We start from the raw sequence: 21,047 nt of genomic DNA, 5'->3' as shown, positions 1-21,047 counted from the left end.
ATCTGCCAGAGCTGACATCTGGGGCAGGGGATATTAGTCTCATGGAATCAAGTTTACAGATATGTTGGGTGCAAGTGCTGTGTTTTGTTTATGTCACAAGTGATGGTTGTTAAACTTGCCTGTTACATACTGTGGACGTTGCGTTTTTGACTCGATTATTTATACACATTCTTTCCAGTGTCTTGTCTGCACTTAAGAATGGGTGAAATTCTTTTGCTTTCAGTCACTGGATCCTGGCTGTGATCAGAAAAAGACTGTAGGTGGTGACTTGTTAGGGATCAATAGTATTGGAGTGTGAAATATACAAGGTAGACTGGAGAGACGAGGGGACATTTTTCACCTCCTTCCAGGTTTCTACTGATCACGTGGACTGAATGAGCCATGTCCAGTCCAGCCACCTGCTTCCAAAGACCCCTCTTCTTCTGTGTCTTTCACAGCCCAGCTAAGTTGCCCAGTCCTCAGGTTTTGTCTCCATGTATTTATATAAGATCTCCCTACCATGGGGGAGGAATGATAATGCTAAATAGCCAAAAGCCAGTGTCCCTCGAGAAAGTGGAGATGAGAATTCATTTCAAGATCTAGAGATTGTCTAATACTTCATTCAGCTAGGGGCCATTACAGATCTAGAACATTCCCTAGGTTTTAAAAACATATGGAAAATAATAAAGTAAAATTTAAAACACCGGTGTAGAAGTAGAAGCCAAATGCTCTATTCTTTTTTTTTTTTTCTATTTTTGAACTATTGGGCCCTGTCCTTAAGCTATATAAAAATGATCACAGCTTATTATTATTAAAAAGCAAAGGTAAGCTTTGCCTTGGGGCTGGTGAGGCTAATCCTCAATCAGGATTATTTTTTATTTAAAGGTAAGCTGTTGCTTACATTACCCCATCATCTCCTCCTGCTGTGCTAGTCCAAGCCTGGTGGCCAGACCACAGCCACCCTGACAGGGAAGAGTCCGCCTCAAGCTTCAGACTAAGACTAAGAGAGGAGTGAGGACAGCAACCCCGAGGGAACCCCGAGAGGCCCCCCTTCACTGATAAACCACGCTCTCAAAAAGGAAAGCAGATGCTAGTGAGGACTTTAGAGCATGCCCCCCCGACCAAAGAAGCCTGTTTAATTAATTTTTTCTCCCTTTGTGAAACGGGGCTAAAAATGGTGCCTACCTCATAGAGGTGCTATGAGGAATAAGGTTAGAAGAGCGCTTAAAAACAATCCATGGCACATCATAAGCATCAGTAAGTGAGCGCACAGGATGAATGGATAGTGTCAGCCCGGCAGAACACCCGGCCTGAGCAGCGTGGTGTGATGGAGGCTGAGCAGGATGCCATGCCCACCTCTTTGCTGCTAACCCAAACCACACACCGAGAGGAATAGAAAGGCTTTCTAAAGAAAGAACCCCTCCTTAGTCATAGCTTCAGCTCTTTTCCTCACATCCAAACCCACCCCTCTGTGCCGTTACAGTCTCAACCACAAGTGTGGTTATGTGGCTTTCAAATGACCACACACCCCACCAATGCTTTCCTTGGCTTAACAGGCATCTCAGGCGGTTGCATGCTCCATTGTCTCAGATCACAACCAATAAGGAGGTGTTGGAAGCTTGGAGACGCCCCATGTAGATCCATTCCAGCAACTTCAGTGATCACTCCTGAACAGAATTAGATCAGTGGGATTTCCCTCTGTCCTTTCTGCTTAAAGGGACACATACCAACAAGCCTATGAAAGAAAACCCAACATTCCAAATGACTTGTGTGGAGATAGGATACTTCCACCCCCTCATCCCTGATTTCCTAGGGACTCTGCGCAGAATCTGGAGATGAAGTGCCCACCAGGCTCCGCTACAAGGGAAAAGGGAAGAGAACTAATCTTGCAGAGTCTCCACCACATGGCCTGCTCTGCTGAGTTTTCTTCTATCAATTAATCCAACTAAACTTCACATTATTAGAAGATCTCTGTATTTTTATGCTAATTTCCATTTCTGCCTTCTTAAATCTTTGCACTTGCTTGCTTTTTTCTCGATTCCTTTATTTTAATGCTAACCGTGTCGAGTCACACTCGACATCCGAGTGCAAAATGTTAGGGAATCTGACTTTGAGACTCCCTAAACAGAACATGTGTGGTAAATCGTTAAAAAGATGTACGGAGACTCAGTCTCAGGGAAATCCCTGGAGAAGGGGGTTCTGTTGGCTGCTGCTGACTCAGCAAGGGCATGTGTGTATCCATTTTCCAGATGAAGAAACTGAGTCTAAGTAAGGTCAAATGGCATCTGACAATCACACAGATACTAAGTCTGCACACCAGGAGGATTGATGTTACTATCTATCTGCTTTCAAGCTCAAAATCCTCTCCATTCCACTCCATAGTCCTCCAGTCCCATGAGCATTGGTTCTTGCAGGAAGTAAACAAAAGGCAAAACAGAAAGTGGTTACCAGAGCTCATAGGCAGGGAGGGGTCCATTCAGCAGAAGAATCCAGACTGGATGCACTTGGCCTGTGGTTAGGTACAGTCGTGCTGATCATTTCTGAAACAGAGAGAGGAATTGTTCTCATGCCTGCTTTGTGCAGAGTGAATATAGTTGGAGACAGGAAATGGGCCGGCAACTCAGTGACAAGAAGAAAAAGCAAAGCAATACTACAGAAGTGAATCTGAGGGGGGTTTTCTGCTTCCTTCCCCCAAGTGGAGTGCACTATAGTTCAGCAACCACCACGGGGGACCCAGAGACCAGGCAAACAAAACCGCCAATTCTGACGTGCATTGGAGTCTCAAAGAAGTTCCAAGGGGCCTCCGGCCGGGTCGGAGTGGGGAGTGTGAAATCCCCAAAGGAGGCAGCCTTGGGTGAGGAGCCTTGGATGAGGAGCCCTGCTTCCCAGAGGCAGAGAGTGAGGAGAAGGGAGCCACCTGCTTCCCAGAGGCAGAGAGTGAGGAGAACGGGCCGTAGGGCAGATGTTCTGGGCAGAAAAGAGCCTACAGGTACAGAGTAGTTCTGATAGTCCTAGATAGTCTATATCTATGTATGGCTTTCCCTCTGCTAATTGAATTTCTTTCTACAAACTTACATGTATAGAACTGATAAAATATTTTCCAATCCCTGCCCATCTAGAGAAGACATTCCCTGGGATGAAAGAGAAGGTAATGAACCTGAACTAGGGTCCTGATAGCAGTTCTGATTGCGTCTGCATCCCTTGTCCTGGCATCACCCAGCGGAGATGGTGCCCAATGCTCTTCGCAAACGTCAGGTTCCTTGCCTGGTGTGTGGACTTGGTGCCCGCCAGGACCTTTCCTCCCCACGAAGTGGCAGCATCATCTGCAAGTGGAGCTGGGGCTGCAAAGCTGGTGAGGTATTGAACTGACTGCTCACAGGAAGTGGGCTCCATGGATTCCTGGGGAGAGAAGGATGCCACATTCAAATTCAGACATCATTCTTCCTGAAGAAAAGCAAGAGACTAGATCATTACAGCAGGTTTGGGGGAGGGGGAGTGTTTATTTTTTAAGAACACATAAGGAAAGGCTGGTTCTCTGGCAGGCTCTTTCTGTATTTCTCTGTGTCATTAGAGGTGAAAGCTATTAGGTATGAAGTCTGGCCTACTTCAAAGCGGGAGGTCTTGACTTAGGGGATCATAATCATTTTAGTTTCAACCTCCCCATGGTATCATCACTAAAATTTAAGAAAAGAAAATGCCTAGAGTTGAGGTTTTTTTAAAAAAAATGTCATTAAAAATATACAAGGTATAAACTATAAAGTACAAAGGTATGAACTCTAAAATGTGTGGGGGAAAGATGTGTCAGAAATCTGATAAAATGGAACAGGAGGAAACATGGAAAGCTTGATCTTGTGCAAACTGGAACACCACTGTAATTCCTTTACTATTTCTTTAGAAAATATTTCTTTGGTATTCCTTCACGTTATTCATACTGACCTTGTTAATGTCAAAGTGGTAACATGGAAAGAAGAATGTTACACTGACAAAATTCCACCTATTTTATTCAGACCTAGGATGGGTGTTTGAGCTGGTGTATCTCACTTTATGTAACAGATGGGTTGTGTGGAAATTGCAAGTAATTTGGGCACAGTATTATAAGTGTGTAAGGAAATGTCACTACTTAAAGGTATTTATGTATTCAGTAATTGTTAAGTATTCGGGTAAATTATTTTGTAAAGAGATCAAACTTTTGGTAGAGGCCTTATCACTCTAAATATATCTGGGTTTTCACATCCTGAGATTTCCTACAGTGAGGCAGGACTGTGTCTTATCATCTTACTAGAGGCCTGATGCACAAAATTCGTGCAAGGGGCTTAGCCCTCGCAGCCCCTGCTTCGTCCAGAAGGTCGTTTGGCTGTTTGGTCTAATTAGCATATTAGCTCTTTATTATATAAGATTATTTCTGATTGGCTTGATTTTTCTTTAAAGAGTCTTGTACAATTTGTACTGCTGGTATAAAAGTATACGAGCCCTGACCCTATAAGTGAGAAGAGAATAAATTGGAGGCCACTTGGGTACAATTTGGCATATTAACTCACCCCTGATTTAAAATTTAACCTAATAGAATGAAGTCACAGCTGGGTGGAGAGAAGAATGGTTTCCTGCCAGTCAGTGTAGCACTGACTCAGTAGAGAGAGGGGCCACTGGCTCCCGGGTGGGTAATAACATGGGCGGAAGGGTTCAAGTTTCCTTTAACTCACACATAGCCACAGACACACATGTGCACCAGACCTGTTGCATTATTTAGAATGCAAGTTGTTACAACAAAGATCCCAAATTATAGGGGTTTTAAGAAAGCAACTTATTTCTCACACATAAGAGGAAAATTTAAGACTGTCTGGCAACTCCTCATTTATCGGGGACTCAGTATGCTTCTATCTAGACTTTCTGTCCTCTGTCATTGGCTGCCATCCTCATGGTCCAGAATAGGGGACAGGCAATCATTCCATTTTCCAGAGAGTATTAGAGAAGAGAGACTGTTGAGGGAATTCCATATTTACTATTTAGTCTCCCTTTCTGAAGTAATGGGAGCCACATGGCGGCCTGGAATAAAGTTCCATTCCCAGTCTCCCTTGCAGCTAGAACTTCTGGCTAATGGGAGGCGAGGGAAGGAGACATGTGTCACTTCCTGGTGTGTCACTAAAGGTGGTGGCAGTGTAGCACTTCATCCTCCCTTTCCTCTACCTGGGACAATGAGGTCAAAGGTCACCAGGACACACAAGGAGCCACTAAACCAATCTTAGCCCTCACTGCCTACATGAAGACTTTTACATGGGAGCGAAATAAACTTCTATCTTTTCAGCCCCTGCTATCCGGGTCTCTGTTAAATGCTGCTGAAACTAAAACCTACCTAATACATTCATCTTAAGGGAATTTCATGGAGAGAAAAAGGTCAATATTTTAATTTACTGGGGTGCCAAAGTCTCACCAATAGCCCTTTCATTTACACATTTAATAACATTTACCTAACATCTGCAATGTTCCAGACGGTGTTTCAGACCCTTAGGGCAATGCAAAATGAATGTGCCCTGCTCCTTCCCTCAAGGAACTTAATATCAAATAGAGGAAAGAATTAAGGGAGCCAATACGGTGGAATGCTAATGTGCTGGGCACTGCTGTTACTGTTCTCACGTATTTTATATCAATTGCATCATTTGCATCTCACTCCTCATTTCATAGATATGGACATGCAAGCTCTGAGGGCTTATGGAATTTTCCCAGGATTACACCTATAACAAGTGAGGGGATCAAGATTTAGGTTCAGAATTCTGACTTGTGAGTCAGTCAAGCAAAGATGCAAGGTTCCCTGTGACAAGGGCCAGTACTTCAAGTGCTTCAGCTGATGTGCAACTAACTTCTTGAGAGGCCACCAGCCATTCTAGTTTCCCCAATGTCACTGTGTCCTGGGTCAAGCACAGCTGGGTCTTCCCCTTCTGTAAGGAAGACTAAACCCACGCACGGCCATCACATCTTGTTTTTCTTAACCATTTTACACTAACTTTATTCAAATAGAATCTTATCTGCTAGAATTGCTATCTTCTCTAGCATTATGTTTTAAAGATTCATCCACCTTGATGCATGAAGCTATATTTTACTCACTTTTGTAGCAGTTGTATGAATGAATATCACAATATGAATGTATTCCTTCTATTAGGTGGCCATTTGAGGTTTCTGTTGGAAATTTTTGCTATTAGAAACTACACTGACGGGAATATGCTTGTGTATTTCCTGGTGTACATATGCAAGGATCTCCACGGGGTACACACCGAAGAAGGGAAATGCTGGGCTGTAGAGTATTTAAACGCTCTGCTTTACCACATAAGATCAAGTGGTTTCCAAAGTGGCCACACCAATTCACACTGCCACCAGCGTGTAAGAGGGTTCTTTCTGCATTGTGTCCGCACCAACACACTTTTTCCCCACTCTGGTGGGTGTATAATGATATCTTATTGTCATTTTAATTTGCATTTCCATCAGGACATGCTTTCATCACACGTGGATTCAAGAAACCAAGATGAGAGCCCAAAGCGATTTGTCAGAAATATTCTTTCAAACTGGGTAAACTTCACAAGCCAGGCCCCTTTTCATAACGGAGGTCAAATAATCAGAAAAGGCACAATGATTCATTTTGGGGCCTTTGGAAATACCAAAGGGCTTATGCTACTGTTTGTGGTGTAGGTTAAACAGCTGTTTCTTAAATGGCTCCTTTTAGGGGATTAATGTTATTATCTAAAGTCATGGGAAAAGCAAGTACATTTCAGGGAAATTATAAACATTTCTTTTATCTTACCAGATAAAGAGATTTAGTATAAATCCTAATGCACCCATTTGACTGTACACAATTTATAGCAGATGAAGGGTTTGAAACACTTTCATGTAAACAATCCCGGGTTTTTTCGAAGGTTGCTAAAAGGCTGTTTGACACTCTTTGTAAGTGGGGAGCATCTCAGAGTAAGAACCGGTTCTGGATAATATCAGAATTTATTTCCCGCTAGCAAAGCAGCTCCATTAAGCACTGTTTTCATCTCTGAAGCCTTTACTTTTATGTAATGTTTACATCATTGACACCTTCTATTACTGAATCCCTAATATAAACAAGAGATGTAATAAGCCCTAATGTATTTTAACGAGACTTTAAGAAATGTGGCTATGGGATGATGACAACCAAATGGAGTACACATTAAAGCAAAATTTTTATAACACCTCAATCTCATGGGACAAAGACAACTCTATAATTTAAGTCCAGGAGAGAAACATTCTCCCTGTGTTTATTCATCAATTAGAATTTGATGGACTCCAAATGTCAACGAACCTGCCAAATTCCCTAGCCCAGCCTTTTAGCAGAAAATTAGAAACTCGGTTCTATTTGGAAGAGAGACGTGAAAATAAATTTACTTTGCTCCATAATATCTACATACTCATGACAATTGTGAGTTTTATGAACCACAACAGTAATACATGAAAAGCAAATCTTTGTAATTTAACATCTTAATGCAATAACATGAGACAATCCATCCATGACTAAAATTTTGCCTGATTTACTTTAGCTGAAAAGGGTTATTCTAAAGTGGGTTTAGTAACTGTCTGACAAACCTAGATGGAAGGGTGCTATCTAATTAATTCTCATCCCCGTGTTTTTATTCTCTGGGAGGCTCTGTGGTGTTTTCTGACAAAGACCCATGAGTCCCAGGCAGTGACGGGGTCATTCTGGAGGGAGAAGGCCAGTGTACATGCCTCCGACGAGGGCTTGAGTGTGGTCTGCGGACTGGCGTCAGCCCATGAACGCTTTTTACCAGTCTTCAGTAAGAACGGAAAGCAAGTGGAGTGTAAGTGTTTAAAACTTTTATAGCAACCACCCAAGGAGCGGTTGCTGGATTTATCTCCCTGAATAGGACATTTTACCAAAGAACGGGTTAGTGAAACATTTATAAAAATAAAAATAAATTAATTAATTAATTTTTTTTTTTAATCCTTGCCCTTCACCATAGATAGTCTAGGGATAATGTTAAAAAGCAGATTCTTAATCACCATCCCAGAGATTCAGATTCAGTAGATTTAAGGTGAGGCTTGAAGTTGCATTTCAAACAAAATCCCAGGTGAGGCTGTTGCTGCTGGGCAGAACTACTAGGACACGTTAAGTGGCACTGGGCTCAATCAAACAAGACACTAGATTCTCCCCACTTGTCACTGATGACAGACAAACCTGGATATTTTAATTTAGTGGTCCCAAATATCACACCTTTCAGGTATTTACATTTGGTGCCTCCTGTGCTTTTAGGACAAGGTGGAAGTTGCCATGTGTCCGCCTCCGAGGGTTCTGCTTTTCAAGACCTCTCCATGTTACCACCCTCCACCCTCTCGGAACTGGCCCGCAGTGACATTCTGAGCTTCCTCTTCCTCTGTTTGAAAGATTTGCCAATGTGCTAACAGCACACAGCACGCTGGGTCTCAAGACCATAGCAGGCAATGCCTTCTGGAAATAGACATGGATTTTTAACCGGCACCTGGACTGACCGGAACTTTTAAGACATATTCATGAAAGAGAGCAAAGTCTAGACCATCCAAGCTGCTCAAGTCATTTTAATGACTCCTCTGAGTTTCTTTGCTGCAGTTCCTAGAAGATCAGCCAATTCAAGTTCTCTTCCAAATGAACAAAGCCGAGCACTTAGGAAATTAACAGCCTCTGAAACAGTGGTCACCTTCTCTCCTCCTGCGAATATCGGGAGAGAACAGCCCAGGAGCGCCGGGGCCTCTTTAAGGCTTCCAGAGGCAGCACTGCCGTAGAAATGCAGGCGCTTTCCGAAAGCCAGGGCAACTCCATCACTAAGTCCGTTCTCACAGGGCGTGGCAGGCTTTTAGAGAGATGAAACTGCCCGTTCCACTGCAAGAAAACGATGAATTCCCCAATGGGACCCCTCTAATCGTCCATTTGCTCAGTAACAGTGTACTCCCGTTGGCCAATTATCTAGTTTGACCCACATGTCTGAATAAATGCTTTAGATTCTGGGAAGGGAGGCACAATTCAGTGAGCCGCCTGTACGTGAGAAAGGGGCCAGTCCTCTTAAAGGAGGAGATGTTCTCAGGAATCTGAGAGAGTGAAACCAAATCTCTAAAGAAAGCCATTTGAAGAAAGTTCCGAAGGACTACGTTTTAAATTCTGAGTATATCCCAACTAAATATCTGTGTTTGGGTCTCGGCACCTCAGTTTTCTGGTCTGCAAAATGGGAATAGTGATAGTACTTACCTCATAGAGTTTTGATAAGGATGACATGAATTACTGAATGTCAAGACTGGGAAGTAGTCTCTGGTATATAGTAAATATTACATAAAATTTCCTAGAATCTCACAGTTACAAAGCGTCTTAGTGATTTAGTGTGCCCCCACCCCACTCCCAGTAACTAGCCTAAATATGAATATTAGCCATTCCGGAGTACTCTGGAAATAGCATAGACCGACTCTGCCCAATAGAAATATGAATCACATATGTAACATTAAAATTTTTTTTAAGTAAAAAAGGGTTGAAACTACTTTTAATATTTACAAATTTAAGCCAATCCACCCATACATTATCATTTAAACATTTCATCAATATAACATTTCTTAAGATATTTCATATTCTTTGTTTCACAATAAGTCTTTGAAACATGTCTATTTTAGGTAACAGCACATTCCAGTTGGAATTCTAAATTTCCATTGGGAATACTTGATAAGTATTTTAGATTTCATAAAATTTTCAACTGAAAAAGTAGATTCATTTACCAAATTGTTACAGATACACTTAAACTTTTTTCCATAACTAAATGGAGTTTTCCAATAACTAAATTCAGTATGAATTTTTTAAATTTAAGTTTAAAAATTATAAATTTAGTTTCTCAGTTGCACTCACCCTATTTTAAGTGCTTGGGAGCCACACATTGCTAGTGGCTACCTTATTGGATGGCACAGGTGCACACTTTGAAAACAGACAGTCCTGCCACTTCATCACACAGTTTTGGACACGTTATCTAACTTTTCTTAGTCTCAAGAAAATTTCTGATTTACAATTTACAAATATACAACAGAAAAATATAATGCCTTCCATCTATCATCCTCAGGAATATTAGAAGTACTATATCTAAAATGCATAGCAGTGATAACAGATTCTAGAATTTCAAGTAAATAAAATCATACAATATGTAGTCTTTTGTGTAAGTTTCTTTTACTCTGCATAATGTTGTTTGTTTGTTTGTTTGTGTGTGTGTGTGTGTGTGTGTGTGTGTGTGTGTGTGTGTGTTTTTTCAGCCTACAGCACACGGAATTCCCAGGCAGTCTTCCATCCAAGTACTAACCAGGCCCGACCCTGCTTAACTTTCGAGATCAGACAAGATTGGGAGCATTCAGGTTGGTATGACTGTAGATTGCATAATGTTTTTGAGATTCATCCATGTTGTTGTGTATTTACTCCTCTTTATTACTGAGCAGTAATGTGGCTGCTTTTAATCAAGAGAACTCCTGACCTGACTCCACTACCCCCCCGCCCCCAATCAGCTATTCCATTCTTTCACAGCTCAAGAAATTCTTCATCCTGTCAATCTAACATGGACCTCCCTAATGTTTTTAGCTTTTGATGCTAACTCAACAATTAGTGAAAGTACTTTTACATCATCCTGTAAATTTTATGTGCAATTAGAAGTTCTTCTGAGCCTTCTATGGAGAGGCAAAGCCTTCCTAATTCCTTCAGTCCTTCATACAACGTCTTAGTTTTCACTTCCTGGTCATTTTCTGTGTTCACTCTTTTAGCACCATTTTCAACTCGTATTTATTTGTTTTCTTGTTTATTGAATATCTCCTTTATTAGATTCTAAGTTCCATAGGACAATATCATATCTATTTTATGCACCAGGGTCCACCTAGCACTTAGTACAATGCCTGGCAATTGGAAAACCCTCAACAAATATTTGTTGAATGAGGGAGTATATAAAGTAAAGAAGGAAGTCACTTTTGAACATGCTGCCTTTTCGTCTGTATGTTAAGAATACATGGGACAGCAGGCAGCGTTGGGGGTGGTGGCGGGGCAAGCCCGGAGTTTGGAGAAAACACTAATTTCTATGAGATACACCTCTGGGAATGCACCAGCCAAATGCACTGACTTCATTCCTGGCCGGAAGGATAAGCTTGAGTCTCTATCTGCATCCCTTTTCCAGTGACCCAAAGAGTAGCCTAGACCAAAATCTGAAGTTTCCCTTAAAACCTAAAATCAGTCATAATAAGCTGGGCCCTGCTTTTATTTTCCAGCCCTGCTTAGGTCTCCAGAATTAAGTAGGACACTGACCTCTTACCATCATGCCCCAAAGTCCAAATGTGGGAGAGGATTTTTTAAATATTGATTTGTTTTGCTCTGCCTGTATTTTTCTTCCCCCACTTTCAAGCAGAAAGCCAGACCTTTGTATTTATTTCCTCGCTTTAAAGGAGTTTGTGATCCATAAAGGCAGAAATTGCCTTTAGGTGGTTTGACTCTCAGGCTTGTTTCTCCGGAAGGTAGGGATCTTGAAAGAAACATCCTGGGGATGGGAGGGAGGGGGAATGCGAGGGTTGTAAAGGAAGAAGAGCTATTTCCCCAGACTGGAAAGGAGTTCAGGTTGGCACACCCCTCAAACAGGGTGACTCACACCCAGCTTCCCAGCACCATGGAAGGTGGCAGGACCCCAGAAGGAAATAGCTGTGGGCCCCAGCAGCAGTGATGGCTGAAAGGGGTCCCAGCTCCGCAAGGACCTCCCGCCTTCCGTGGGTCCCTTAGCCTGGGACACACTGTTTCAGTGGTCAGTCTGACATCCTAAAGTGAGAGGGCTTTCTTCTGATTTTTGTTCGATGTCCCCAGAGAAAGAAAAAGAAGAGAATTCCATCCTCATGTTCTCCTTTGTAATGGCTAAGATTGCATTTTCTTGCTTTCTAGGAAAGGTGGAGAGAGATTCAGGGGTAAAACAATAAGGAAATATTCCATTTATTAAGCAGTTGATAGTTTGCAGTCAGATTAATAAGGACAGAGAAGAGAAGAAGGAGAAATAAAGCCATAACAAAGAGAGGAGAAAGGGAAACAAGAGAGAATGAGGGGAAAGAAGGCAAAATGTCACAAGAGTTCAAATAGCGACCCACCCACCATAGAGGTAGATAATTGTAAAATAAGTTAACAAGCTGCTAAATCACATATTCTGTCTCATTCCCTGACAAATGAATAGTCACAAAGGTAGAATGAACAACTTTGTTTAAAGCTATGGTTTTTATATGACTGAAAGTCAACAAACTCTCAAAGATGACTGGATTTAATTATATTGTGCATGTCTGGGTGTTTACATGATGGGCTAGTAATGTTTGATAAGTAATAAAATAGCTCATTAATTCACAGATACATTCCATAAATTTTTTTCTTGCCTTTGTTTCAGCAAAACACTAATTATGCTACCATCAACTCTCCCACAGATTTTATAGTCTATTGACAGTAATGCTAAAAGAGACATTTTCTTGAAATATTACAGTTCTCAGGTAATTTTTTATTATTAACTTCTATCTGGCCGAAACCAGTTTGGCTCAGTGGATAGAGCGTCGGTTTGCGGACAAAAGGGTCCCAGGTTCGGTTCCGGTCAAGGGCATGTACATTGGTTGCGGGCACATCCCCGGTAGGGGGTGTGCGGGAGGCAGCTGGTCAATGTTTCTCTCTCATCGATGTTTCTAGCTCTCTATCCCTCTCCCTTCCTCTCTGTGAAGAATCAATAAAATATATTTAAAAAAAAAACAAAGAAAACTTCTATCTGGAGAACATTTATTCTACTAAAGCAGTAGCAACTGCAGTTGCTAATCAAATTCCTTTGTATGTCATGTTCAAACGTTGTATTTGAGTTGCATGCAATAGGTTAGTGTCAACACAAAAATATACAAAGTATTTTAATTTCAATATGTAAATTCTCATCATGATTTCCACCATCTTTTAATGTAATATATAGAGCCATATAATAATGTAAAGAAAAATACTTTTCACATCATATCTAGATCCCTATCCATACAGATTTAGCAGTCATTTGGATCATTTTAGAAAACGTTTCTAAGATTCCATGTGCTAGTGTTCTGTGCTAATTTGTAAATACCTCTGGAACCACAAAGAGAAATAAAAAAGTGGATGCTCAATACTACTGGGAAATGATACTTATCACAAGAGACCCTGTCACATTCACACTATTAGAGAAAGTGATTTGACAAGTTCATTAATTTGTCTTTTCTCTTACCTGAGCACTTCTGCTGCTCCAATCTTTCCACGCCCATCAAGGTAGTGTCCATCTCTGGTGCAAGTAGCAGCATCTTAGCCCAAGGTGTTCATGGCATCTGGAGTCACTTTTTCCTTTCTAAAGACAAAGGACAAGGATAGAGAAGCAATTCCTGGGGGCCTGAACAGTGTCATTTCTGAAAGTGAGCGAGTTAGGGTCACACTGTCCCAGCACTGCACACTGGACCCCATGTGACAGAGATGCTCACGTGTCCTTTCATTTATTTGTGTCTCTTTGTGAAAAGTGGAGCTCTCTAAAGTGTGAGGCCAGGGAAGAGTCCCTTTCGTCTGGTCTAATTCAGTACTGAGAAGGAGAAAGGGGAATGAAGAGAGGGAAGGAGACAAAAGGAAAGAAAGGAACAATAGATGATAAATAATCTCAAACTACTTTCCATACCCCCAAGAAATAAAAGCCTCTAACCTAACAGACTCTGTCAAAAATACTCCTAAACTCTAGAGTGCCCAAGGAGAAACTTCAATCAGTTAGGTCAGTGGTCGGCAAACTGCGGTTCGCGAGCCACATGCGGCTCTTTGGCCCCTTGAGTGTGGCTCTTCCACAAAATACCACGTGAAGGCCCGCACGTACAGTGCGATTGAAACTTCATGGCCCATGCGCAGAAGTTGGTTTTCAGCTCTCAAAAGAAATTTCAGTCGTTGTACTGTTGATATTTGGCTCTGTTGACTAATGAGTTTGCTGACCACTGAGCTAGGTTAAAGGACTTCTATAAACAAATACATGCAATTATGTGAACCCATGTATTTTATATAACTGACATATAACTACATTATATATAATTTCAATATGTAAATACAGTATATATCCTCTTCTTGTGTGTTTTTTTTTTATAGCAAATGGAACTCTTTCCTTCTGCTTTACCCCTTTTTATAATCTCTTCACTGATGGGAATTTGGGGATGTGGGTGTAGGATGGTGAAGACAAATAACATATTCAGCAGTACTGGTCCCCAGATTTAGGACTTCAAAGAACAGTAGGAATTTTTTTATTTTGGTAAATTTAGAAATCCATAAGGAATTGACCATTTTCTGAAGAGGAAGGGCAAAATAGGCTATTGAAAATAAACATCAACCACCTGTAATTTCCATCAATTCATGTAAAAGACATTTCTAACATATAAACACAGTCACGAAGAACATCAACTTAGAATAAAGATCATTTCTTTAAATGGATTCATTTTTGAATATTACATTTATTTATTCATTTGTTTGTTCATTCATTTGTTGAAAAGACCTGGTGAAAATATCATTAGGAACATAATGTTGTCCTTGGACCGACTTTTGGGATCCTGCACCTGGGTGTGCCCAACCAAGATGGGCCCATGAAGCTCTTACAAGATCTCTGCTGAAAGACAGCAGAGCTTGGATACTGTAGGACACATTTTTTTGTGTGAACAGGTTGATGAGGAATTTATCACTTACACAAGTCTAGAAGTCATTGGGTATTTTCATTGAACTGGCTTCAAAATATCCCTACAATGGTGGTCCTGAAGTAATAAGTCATCAAGGTGTAATTGGCTTATTTAGATGTCAAATAAGAAAACCAACAATATATCCATCTAAATTGAACCAGGGACTAGGGAAGGATGGAGAGAGCACCAGATGTCACTGCGAAACATACGACCAGGTGAACGGCACAAACACATGCACTCTAAGGGCCCAGATGACAGCTGGATGACAGCCATCCCAGAGGAATGAATGAGGACTTTTTGCTCACCCTGAAAATTGAAAGGCTCACAGAGTGTTGACAAGTGGCGTTTTAATCCCCTCTGTAATGCAGACCTGGTGCTGAACTACGATATGTAACCTCTCAACAGAATTGCCAGAGTGGCTGGCCTATGAGCTCCCATTGCCCCCCTGTAAAAGTGGGAAGGCACAGTCACACCCCAGGCTGCATGGCAAAGGCTCACCGCTCTCCTAGGATAATCAGGCTTTCTTCTCGATGCAACCTACAGCGAGCTTTCCTTACGGGAGGAAAAGACGAAGCAGCTGATCACGGGCCATCAAGCTCAAGTTGGGTAGACTGAACACACCACTTACTGGTTAGACTCTGGGCCCATCCCTTCATTTCCCTGAACTCCATTTCCATGCATTTAATGTGGGCTGATGCCACGTACATAACTGTGTTACCAAGGGAATTAAATAACGTGTTGTAAACTCAGTAACCTACTCAGCAGACACTATTATCTCTCTTCTAATGATATTATTTTCCTACCTGAATATGGACATCCCATCATCTGCCCAAACTTTCTATTGGCCCATCATTTCATAAAATGACTACCACCATCAGAAAATGAGGAGGAGGAAGAGAATGCCTGTCATCTTCGAGGATGAGATGTCACCAACTACCTGTGGGCAGCCCTGATGCTCTGTGACACCCTGGAACTCCCTCGGCCTCCTCAGCTACCCTCCAGCCAGCCCAGCCTCCTAAACCAAACATGAGGTTTTCTGCTACAGGAAACACCCCAACTTCTCAAGGAGCACATTCAGGAGAACGGCTGTTTGCTGGGCCCCTTTCCTCCTTCGGTCACTACTTGCCAGCTCACAACAGCTGAGCTGTCCTGTCCGATACGCACTAGCTGTCTTCACACACATGCAAAAAAATCACAATGGAAGCTCCCCTCTATGGCATGAACCGGATTCCTGCTATTTATAAACAGCAGCCTACAGGCAGGCTTTCTTCTGTAACTTGCATTTCTCAGCAAGCTGCACCAGAATAGAGATGTGTTCATACTTTCCAGTCACCCACATTGCCACTTCAAAAAGGGAGTGATAGACAAATATGGTGCAACCCGTTTACAACATTTTCCCCTGTTTAACTTCCAAAGTTGAGCGTATTAAGCACAGTTGCCAAAAACAATTTTTTTTTCTAAATGCAATTTTTTTTCTTAGTCTCTTAGTAAATGGTAACTGAATTCCCCCCCCCCCCCTACTGTTTCTTCTTAGAGGCCAAGAGTTTTTCACTCCCAATCTGTAATACCCTGCCTGGGCTATCACCCAAATGGCTTTCACACTTAAAGTGAGAAAGAATTAAGTGCTCCTGTAATTTAAAAAAAAAAAAATAGTTCTGTCTGCCTTGGAGTCACAAAACTCTTTCCTGAACTACTGCTTTGAGACCCCAAAGCTAAGTGTACCAACGGGCCTACGATGGTGCCACGAAGGTAACTAGAGAAGGAAGAAAAGTCCTTCATTTCTCTGTCTAGAGCACATCCAGGTGTGTTCTCCTAGTTTTTACCTACAAATGTTTTGGGGATTAGGAGTTTTCACATCTATCCTCTGGTTTTCCTACAAATGAGTTTGGGAGTTTGGGACAACTTCAGAAGTTGTCATCTTGACATCATTTCCACATAGTAACTAACAGGCTAAGCTGGTTGCTGAACAGATTTTTCTAAGTTAGTTAGAGGGATATTTCACCTGCACTTCTAATATGTATAAGCAGCAGCTCAACAGGCAGGCTTTATTCTATAACTGGCATTTTATCATATTATCATCTAATATGATATTGAATTTATCTTAATGACAGGAGGAAAAAAAGCAGTTAAACCAATCTCTATCAGTGATTCTTCTCTTTGGAGGGCTAAACAAATCTCTTCATATCTCAAAAGTATATGTTATCCTGTAATCTGTGTGTATCTTTTACAAGGTAAGCTTGCCGAGGGGAAGAAATATTTGAATCAATTTGCCTTAAACATCTTTACCTATATCACTAAGCATTACTTCTTGTCAATCCCCTGTAACGGTAACCTTATAAATCCCAGTTTTATTTAAGGCCAACCTCAGAGTAGTGGAGGTGGCCTAGCAAGTCTTTGAGGATTTTGCCAATTCATAAAACACTAGATTTCAGTTCTTCGTACCCTGTGTGTTTTTGTTTTTTTCCCAATTAACTGTAAATGTTCAAGTCATCATTTCCTTTAAGTGTTTACCCCTACATCACTTCTAAGCAAGTCTAATGATGTTTTTCAAAAGCAATTTAAAAAAAAATCGATGGAGATCAGTGAGGCCACAAAAAATAGAGATAAGATCTATATTTGAGAAAGGGATAGCTCTGAAAATCATAGAGTACTCAGTTTAGCTTTCATACTTTGAAAAATACTAGAACAAATCATCAAAAAATCAATTTGCAAACACCCATACGATTGCAGAATCCCAGGTAATAATCAACAGTGCTTTGTGAAGAGCAGTCTTGTCAGAACCATCTAATTCCCTTCTAAAACAGAGTGAGAGGCCCGGAAGATCAGAGGGATGAAATAGAGGTAATGGAACTTGAATTTCACAAAGCTCTTGATGCCATCTTCCATGATATGCTCATCAACAGATGACTTCAGAGGAAATTTGTTGTCAAGACACAGCTCTCAGTGTCTCAGCTTTAAGTTGGTGGGTAGGGTGTTGGTAGAAGCTATTTGGTGTGATATTTGGCCCAGAAATGAATAGCTCCTGGATGGTCTATTAGGCTCATCAGTCCCAAACACAGTCCTAGTACGGGCTCAATCAACACTTTCCACTTGTTCAGTGAAAAGATGATGGGTAGGAGAGCTATTGCTTGGTGAGTCATCATGACTCCAAAGTGAATGGGTGGGCAGGGACCAGCATATTAGGGAAGAAGAAAATTTGCCCCTCCTTATGCTAAACAGTCCATTTGTGTCATTTGCCCTGTTCTCCATTGGAACATTTTCTAATTGATTTGTAAAAGCTTAATCATATATAAAAATATTAAAACTTTGTCATATATGTTACAAACATTTCATACTATGTTGTTATTTGCATGTTTACATAGAGTGACTTGAAGGTTAAATAAAGAAATACGGCCCCCATTCCTTTTTTTGAGAAAGTATTTTAATTGCTCTTTCAGGGAATTCTCTAATCCAATAATACCCACCAGCTCTTAAGAATCATTAAATTATTTGAGTATAATGAGAATATAATCACCACTTAACATTTTCTTGAAACTTCCAGATTTCATTTAACTCTCTGCCCTCCCAGGGAGAAATAGAGCCGCTGCCTTTAAGAGCTGACCATTTTTGCATGAAGGAAATGCTCAAGTACTATCGGCAGGCTCTTTCCAATCTTGACATCTCCCCATCTTGACAACTTTCCTTTCTTATTTCTATCAAGTCAGTTTCCTTGGCTTCTGTCTTCTCCCTATAACTAAAGAAAGTCTTCTTTGTATAGTTTACTCCTTAGATGTTAAAAAAAAAAAATGCGTTCAAACAATAAAAATCCCAAAAAGTTACAGTTATAGGACTTTATTATGCTTACAGAGAAAAATAAATAGATATGGCTATAAATGAACAAGCAACCCCTGAAAGTCCATTATTGGTTTAATAATAATTTGGAGGGAGATCAGAAATAAAAGGTGATGTAAAGAGAACTGAATAATGGAACTGGATTTATGTAGGAGGAACAACAGTTACAGACACTATGTTCTGCCTATTTATTGCTGCATAAAAAATTACCTCAAAACTTAGTAGTGTAAAGCAGCAGAAGTTTATTATCTCATAATTCCTATGGGCCAAAAACCCAGGAGCAGCTTAGCCTGGTGACTATGGCTCAGGGTCTCTCATGACTCTACAAAGTGTGGCCAGGGCTGAGAGTCTGCTTCCAAGCTCACTCACATGGGGGCTGGCCAAAGGCCTGAGGTGCTCAGCACACTGCTCCCGTGGGTGCTCACAGCAGGGCAGCTGGCAGAGTGAGCGGTCCAAGAGGGAGAGAGAGAGAGAGAGAGAGAGCAAAACAGAATCCAGTGTCTTTCCTGAGAGACAGGAAATGACTCATACCACCTCATTTGACAGCAGCACTCTAGAAACAATGGCGCCTCGGGCTTTTGAAGTCTCTGAAGAGAAGCAGCTCTCTGCTTCCTGGATCCCCAGGCTGCTTGCTCACTGGCTGTTTGATTCTGTGGCCTATCCTCAAGGCCTTTCAAGATATGTTCCTTTCCCCTTTCTCTCCCAACCCCGCCCCCCCCGCCCCCGTTTTTTTGTGTGCTTAAATTCTTTGAAGTTGCCCTGCGCTCTGCCATCTCTTGGCATTTGCACTGGTTTCCTCTCCCATTTACATAAACTCCTTATCCGATCAATCACTACACATTCTCCAGGTTTCAGCTTAGATGTCACTTCTAAAATTTATCCCGACTCTGCCTTCCAAAAGCCAACCCTGACCCTCCAATGGGCTATGATCCCTTCTATGTGGTCCTGTAGTGCTCTGAACTCTCCTAGCATCATACCCATCCAACTATGTTTTCATCAATTACTTACACGAAGTCCTGTTCCATCCCAAACTCTGTGAGGTTAGGAACCATCTCTGTTCTGTGGATTTCTGTGTCTGCGTCTAGTTCATTTCCTTAAGATTAAGGGTCTTAGAAAACATTGAAAAAAAACAGAATTTTATTTTTAAAAAGTTTCCTCCATCTTCATTGTAAACAGTTGTGCAATATTTTCTTTTTGAACACCATTGCCAACCTGCTTGATTATTGCCACATGGCAACTTCTATGCATATTCATTAGTCAAACAATAGTCTGCAAAGAAATATCCACTAAAAATGCTCTCTTATGTAATAAATAGCATGCAGGAAAGTGGGTGAATCAGGGAAGGAGCTAACATTTCTCACTGCCCGGTGTGCCAGCCACTGGCATCATAAACAACCGTTACCTCCAAAGAGAGGGTGACATGAGCAGGGCATCACTGTCCAAATCTGGACAGAGTGATACTCCTGATTGTTGGAGATTTCAGGAAATATTTTTTAGAACCACAGATGAACAGGATTATAGTTTTGCCACATCCCTAAAATATGATCCTTAAAACACTCACAGCTGCTCACTTCTCCTCGAGGAACCCAATTACGCACTTGTCTAAACAGCCATGCATCTCTGCCCTGGTTCCGGCAGTCCCGTTTTTCACAGGAAAGCAATCAGATAGTAATTTGACTGGTCCGAGTTCTATGATGAGATCTTAATTAAAATTCTACAAAGTCATCTCTTCGAACACCCTAAGAGCTCCTTTTTTGGTGGTGGAGAGAATTGACCTTTTTAATAGAGGTGCGTGTTATCAAGCACTTAGTACATAATCAAACTGTCCCTGAACCGGAGCAATCAATCAAAACGCCTTTGTGGACCCAGAATAGTAGCTCCCGGGATTTCAAACTACCTGTGTCCTTGCCTTGAAGCTTAATCTGTCCTATGAGCAGGGCCTCCTGTCACCTTGGTGAAATTTTAACATGAGTGAAAACACTTCTGTTTTAACCAACATGGTTGGAACTTTATGAGCTCATACATCAAAACACACACTAGTAATCTAAGAAAATCTTCCCATGTGACCCATCTTTCAAATAAGACTATTTTTTACGCTACAAAGTGCTTTACAAAAAAAAACAAAACAAAACACACAAACAAAAAAACCAGTCCCAAACACGCCCTTTTATCAAAAGAGTAATACAAAGTAAAAAAAAATAAAATAAAAAAATAAAGTTTGGAAGAGAAAGAAAACACATGAACTAAAATACTTCCAATTACAAATTGAAAAATATCACCCTAGCTGGTTTGGCTCAGTGGATAGAGCGTCAGCCTGCGGGCTGAAGGGTCCCGGGTTTGATTCCGGTCAAGGGCAGGTGCCTTGGTTGCAGGCTCCTGGCCTTGGTCGGGGCATGCGGAAGGCAACCAATTGGTGTTTCTGTCTCTCCCTCTCTCTTTCACTCTCTCTAAAAATCAATGGAAAAAATATCGAGTGAGGATTAAAAAAAAAAAAATCAAAAGATACTTTTGGTGCC

At 41.3% G+C, this 21,047-nt stretch overlaps 1 pseudogene; it reads right to left on the bottom strand.

Annotated features, from left to right (window-relative positions):
- Window positions 1–10,258: 10,258 nt before the first annotated feature.
- On the bottom strand, window positions 10,259–10,377 carry LOC114231733 (5S ribosomal RNA; annotated as a pseudogene).
- Window positions 10,378–21,047: the final 10,670 nt, after the last annotated feature.

The sequence above is a fragment of the Eptesicus fuscus genome, chromosome 15 (genome assembly GCF_027574615.1).
Source record: "Eptesicus fuscus isolate TK198812 chromosome 15, DD_ASM_mEF_20220401, whole genome shotgun sequence".
In the NCBI taxonomy this organism is placed as follows: Eukaryota; Metazoa; Chordata; class Mammalia; order Chiroptera; family Vespertilionidae; genus Eptesicus; species Eptesicus fuscus.
This window is presented reverse-complemented; position numbering and strand designations above follow the sequence as displayed.